Source organism: Gossypium hirsutum, chromosome A10, assembly GCF_007990345.1.
Source record: "Gossypium hirsutum isolate 1008001.06 chromosome A10, Gossypium_hirsutum_v2.1, whole genome shotgun sequence".
Taxonomy (NCBI): Eukaryota; Viridiplantae; Streptophyta; class Magnoliopsida; order Malvales; family Malvaceae; genus Gossypium; species Gossypium hirsutum.
In genome coordinates, this window is record NC_053433.1 from 86,517,396 (window position 1) to 86,523,371 (window position 5,976).

At 37.0% G+C, this 5,976-nt stretch overlaps 1 non-coding gene across 1 annotated transcript; it reads right to left on the minus strand.

Moving 5' to 3' along the window:
• Positions 1 to 2,322: 2,322 nt before the first annotated feature.
• Positions 2,323 to 2,429, minus strand: LOC121208704 (small nucleolar RNA R71). The gene has a single exon (XR_005903834.1). It is a non-coding gene; the product is annotated as a small nucleolar RNA R71 (small nucleolar RNA).
• Between the last annotated feature and the right edge of the window lie 3,547 nt (positions 2,430 to 5,976).

Sequence of the window (5,976 nt, forward strand, 5' to 3'; positions counted from 1 at the left end):
ACAATTTAACAACAAAATTTACACATTTCACAATTTAATCCTTAATTGGCAATTTTATGAAAAATCACTGTATAAATGTTGTTTATCTAACAACAACCATACATTTTCTATCATCAAACATTAAAATACACGTATATTCATCAATGGAAAAACCTTAAACCTTTAATAGTTTTGGAAATTAGTCCCTGGGCTAGCTAGATTAAGCTGCAGTGATATAAAAAATATAGAAATTATTAAAAAAGGGACAAAATTCACTCACCAATTAAGCTTCAAAATGACTGAACCATAGCAAGCTGATAAACCATAATTTATACATATTTTTACCCCATGCTTAACACATTTTATGGATGATTTTTCCTTAGAATTGGTGGATTCAATGCTCCTAATGCCTTAATTTCATGTTTTATACTTAGGAGAACATAGGAGAGCGAAAGGAATAAGAAACGGGCGAAAAATAGAGAAAATGGGCCAAAGTACAAAATCAACACGGCCTGGACCTCCTCACACGGACAGACCACACGGCCATGTCAATTTGGTAGATTCGAAGCATGACTCACACGGGCGTGTCCTTGTCGAGCCCAAGTTGAGTCCAATTTAGAAAAGGCAAATTTTGAGGGTTTTTAGGCATTCTAAAGCCTATAAATACGCCTTAAAGGAAGAGAAAGAGGGGAGGCACAGGGAGGGAGGAAGGAATTACTCGAAGAAAGCCAATTGTTCCATCTCAGAAGTCGGATTCATCATCAAGACTGAAGATCTCCCCTTAATTTCCCTTTAGGAGTTTTGGGTTTTCTTTATGTTTTGTATTCGTTATTCTTCTGAGATGTTTTCCTTCTTAGTTATGAACTAAATTCCCTAAATGCCTAAGGGGAATGAAACCTAAGACGAATCTTTTTATTATTTTCTGAATTGTATGATAAATATTTAACCTGTTCTTAATTATGTGTTCTTAATTCTTGTTTTGATATCCCAGGATACTGATTCAAGATAAGCTCTTATTCAGAGTAGGAATAGACCCTATCTAAAAGTACATTTGTCATAATGAAGCGGAGTTGGTTGCGCGCCTAGAGATAGGGTGACAAGATTTTGCCAGATTAGGGTGAAACCTAATAGGGGGATCCATAGATCGAGAATGCAACCCTAGAGTGTTAATTAGAGAAAAGTCTCAATTATTCAATCTGGGGATTAGACGTTATTAGTCTTGAATAGGGATAAAACATAACTTAGGGATCTCTACGGAACAAGTTAAGTGAATAAATCGTTCGATTCGAAGCCAAAATAACAAGTAAAGTCTAGGTGGATTTTTCCTTAGGTATTGTCTTAATTCAATCATTTTCCAAAAGTAATCCCCCAATTTTACTTTCTGTGAATTCTTAGTTTAGATAATTAGTTAGTTAAAAAAAACTGCCTTTTTTTAGGCTAGATAATAAAAAGACGGTCATTACTAGTACTTTTAGTTCCTTTGGGTTCGACAATCCGGTTTTGCTAAAACTATACTACTGTTCAATAGGAACACTTGCCTACATCGTGATAATAGTTAGTTTCAAGAATGATTTATTATAAATATTTAAAACCTGTCACACGAAAATCGCGATCAAGTTTTTGGTGCCGTTGCTTGGGAACTAAGATATTAGGAACGCTCAATTTTTATTACTTTAGCCATTTATTTTTCTTGCAATTTAATTTAATTTAATTTAATTTTTTTATTTATTAATTTACTTTTTTCTTTCTCTTGGAAGGTTTTTATAGTTTATGACTAGAAGAAACCCGTCAGGACCACTACTCTTTGACAAAAAAATCGATCGCACAGTTCGCAGAAAGCAAAGAGAAATAAGGTGAAGCTTAAGATACATAGAGAACGAGCAAGAGGACAATACTCAACCCCCAACCGAGGAGATGGCTGAAAATCAAGACAATCAGCTACCTCCTGCAATTGCGGTTAATCAAAATCCTACTCCATGCACTATATATGGTTATGCTAAACCTCCTTTAACAGGAACTGAATCGAGCATAGTTAGACCTACTGTCGCTGCAAATACTTTTGAACTAAAACCTAATACTATTCAAATGATACAACAATTTTTTCAGTTTGATGGTTTGCAGGATGAGGACCGCAACGCTCACTTAGCAAACTTTTTGGAACTATGCGATACATTTAAAATTAATGGTGTTTCTGGTGATGCCATTCATCTTTGGTTATTCCCTTTTTCATTGAGGAACAAAGCTAAACAGTGGTTGAACTCGTTACCATGAGGGTCAATCACTACTTGGGAGAAAATGACCGAAAAATTTCTATTAAAATATTTTTCGCCGGCTAAAACGGCCAAATTACGTAATGATATCTCTTTGTTTGTGCAGATGGACTTAGAAACACTCTACGATGCATGGGAGAGATACAAGAACCTTTTGAGAAGGTGCCCTCACCATGGGTTACCGCTTTGGTTACAAGTTCAAACATTCCATAATGGCCTGAATCCTTCGACTCGGCAAATGGTTGACACAGCTGCTGGCAGAACCATCAAAAATAAAATACCTGAAGATGTTTATGAGTTTATAGAGAAGATGTCACTGAATAACTATCAGTGGCAAGTCATGAGGACAAAACCAACGAAAACAGCTGGTGTTTATAACGTCAATTTGGTCACCATGCTCTCTAATCAGATAAACTCTTGAATAAGAAAATTGATGGTTTTCTTAGTTCTTCACAGGTTCACCCAGTAATGCAGTGCGAAGCAAGTGGAGGTGGATTAAACAATTTGGAATACCAACCTTATGGCCACAACATGGATAATGAGCAGTTAAATTACATGGGTAATAATCCTCGATCTCAAAACAATCCATATAGTACCACTTATAAGACAAGTTGGAGGAACCACCCAAATTTCTCATGGGGAGGTCAACGAAATCAGAGAGCACCTCTAGGCTACCAACAACCACCCTATCAACAGGAAAAGAAACTGAACCTTGAAGAGATGCTGTCTAAATTTATCTCGGTGTCAGAAAGTCATTTCCAGAACACCGAGATAGCACTTAAAAATCAACAAGCATCGATCCAAGGGCTCGAAACACAGATAGGCCAGCTATCCAAACTAATCTCCGAACGACGACAAGGTAGCTTGCCAAGTAATACTGAACCCAACCCAAGGGAACAACTCAACGCAATTAATGTTCAAGATGAAGAAGAATTCGTTAAGCCTGAGCCAGAACCGAAGCAAGAAACTATGGTGAGCAGAGATCAAGATGAGGTAGGTCATAATAAAAACAAACCAATGAATGTCAAATATAAACATCATGTGCCATACCTTAACGCGACAAGGAAAGACCGCTCAGATGAACAATTTAGTAAATTCCTTAAACTCTTAAAAAAATTACATATTACCGTTAATGGAAGCCCTATCGTAGATGCCAAATGCAATAAAATTTTTAAATGAGCTTTTAGCAAATAAACGGAAGTTGGACGAGGCATCACATGTGGAGCTAAACGCAGTTTGCTCAGCTCTTTTCCAGAATAAACTACCCAACAAACTAAAAGATCCAGGCAGTTTTACGATTCCTTACTTAATTGGTAGTTTAGATGTTAATAATGCATTAGCTGATTTAGGGGCTAGCAATAACGTCATGCCCTAGAAAATGTTTAAACAATTAGGTCTTGGGAAACCCAAATAGACTAGGATGAGCATTCAATTAGTAGATAAAACTATAAGATTTCCTAGGGGTATTATTGAAGATGTGCTAGTTAAAATCGATAAATTTATAATTCCCGTTGACTTCATTGTTCTAGACATAGAGAAGGACAACAACACTCCTTTGATTTTAGGACGGCCCTTTTTAGCAACTGCTAAAACTATTATTGATGTTGGCACAGGTGAACTCACAGTCCGTGTGGGAGACGAAACAGTAACCCTTCAAGCTCGTAATTCTAGCAACACATCAGAAATTGAAGGTGATCGTCCAAACCATTCTACTGAAACTGACAATTTGGTACAACCTACTTTGTAGGAAATGAGTCTGAAAGAAGCACATGAGTCATTCTCAAGCACTAGCAGAGGACCTATTCATGAAGATCGAAGGCTACAAATCGAGGAACTAGATGAATGGCGGACACATAAACCTAGAACACATGATAAATTGAAACTACGCCAGAACGAGTTCAACACCTTCCCACATCAACTTAAGGTTGGAGATAAAGTCTTATTAGATACCGCAGATCCTCACATTGTCACTACCACAATGAATGAAGAAATCCCTCTTACGGTACTTAGCATTTTTCTATTTGGTACAGTCAAGGTAAGTCATCCCAAGTTCGACATTTTTAAGGTAAACAACACCCGTCTAAAACCTTATTTTGATGAGAATGATAGCAGGAATGAGGAGTATAAACTCCTCGAACCACCATGACCATTCAATGGAGAGGTAAGTCAAGCTTAGACTATAAATAAGTGCTTTTCGGGAGGCAATCCGAGCACTAACAATATTAATTTCTTTAAATTTTAGTATTTAACACCTAACTTACTAACAAAGATCTTGAATATAGGTTTTTCCACACATACACGGCCAAGCACATGGGCGTGCTTAGGGCCGTGTAAAAATAGGGCAAAGATTTCCCCAACACGGGCTATGATAAATCGCCACAGCCGTGTGCTATGAGACACGCCCGTGTCCAAACCTGTCAAATCAACCCGGGTATGAGACACGCCCGTGTCTAGCACCCGTAAACAACACTGTCAAAATAACACGGGCGTGTGCAGAGCTACATGACTGTGGGAGAAGTGAACCACATTACACACGGTCGTGTAACATGATCATGTACCTACACGACCTAGACACACGGGCGTGCCCTAAGGCCTCGTGAAGACATCTCACTTCGCGACAAACACGGGCGGGACACGATCCACATGGGCTTGTGAACTGGTCGTGCCACTTGAAAAAATAGATTATCTATCTTATTTATTAAATTTTGAAGATTCTTTTGTTTTTAAACACGACTTATCTTTTTGATTACTACCAAATTATTCCCCCAATTCTCCTTTTGTTCTTCAGAATCATGTTTTTCCTCCAGCTTTATTTCCAACAACTCGCTCTCGCTAATCCAGGAATTTCATCCAATTTTAACTCAGGAAGTTTCACTTCTCTCCCTATCTTATTTTTATATTCTATATCTATCTTTGTACATTGAGGGAAATGTACATCTTAAGTGTGGGGGGTATTCATTTTACCATCAGAAAAATCCCTGAATGACTGCCTTGTTCTCTTGAAAAGCTCTCATATCATATTTAGGATAAATTTTGATTGATTTATGATTTTGATTGATATATCTTGAATTAAAATATAGGTATTTATGCATTGATTGTTAAAACTTTAAGACATTAGAGAATCAAGCATGATAAGTTGATCTTTAAGAATTTAAAATGTTAGGTTGTTTCCCCAAATTTTAGGTATTACTTTGAGTTGGAATTCACAAGTTTTAAACATCAAAAAGCCATAATTTTTTTGAGATTTTTGAGCCTTTTGAGCATCTATTAATTTTTTCATGCTCACTTTTATTATTGCTTTGAGTGCGTCAGTATTGAATTGTTATTCTAGAACTTGCTTGATTATGCATGTCAAGACCACACCATTTGATTTGATATGTCAAAATGATTAAGGCACTTAGGATTAACCAACTCATGCCATAAAAAGCCTACCTCCACGATTAACCTGTGACAGCCCAAAATTGACCCTAGTCGGGAAGTGGTTTCGGGATCGCTAAACCGAGTCACTGAAATGTTTGAATGTGATATTTATTGTCTAGAATATGTAATTATGAATGTGTGAAAATTTCAAGCTTCGATTTAGTCGATTGCATGTGAATTCAGTTAGTAGGACTTGTGTGACACTTTTGAAATGTGATAGGCTAATCTATAAGGATCTAATAGTGCATGTAATAAAAAGGGAGGACTTGCATGTCAAATTTCCCCCCCTAATTAGTAGTGGCCGGCC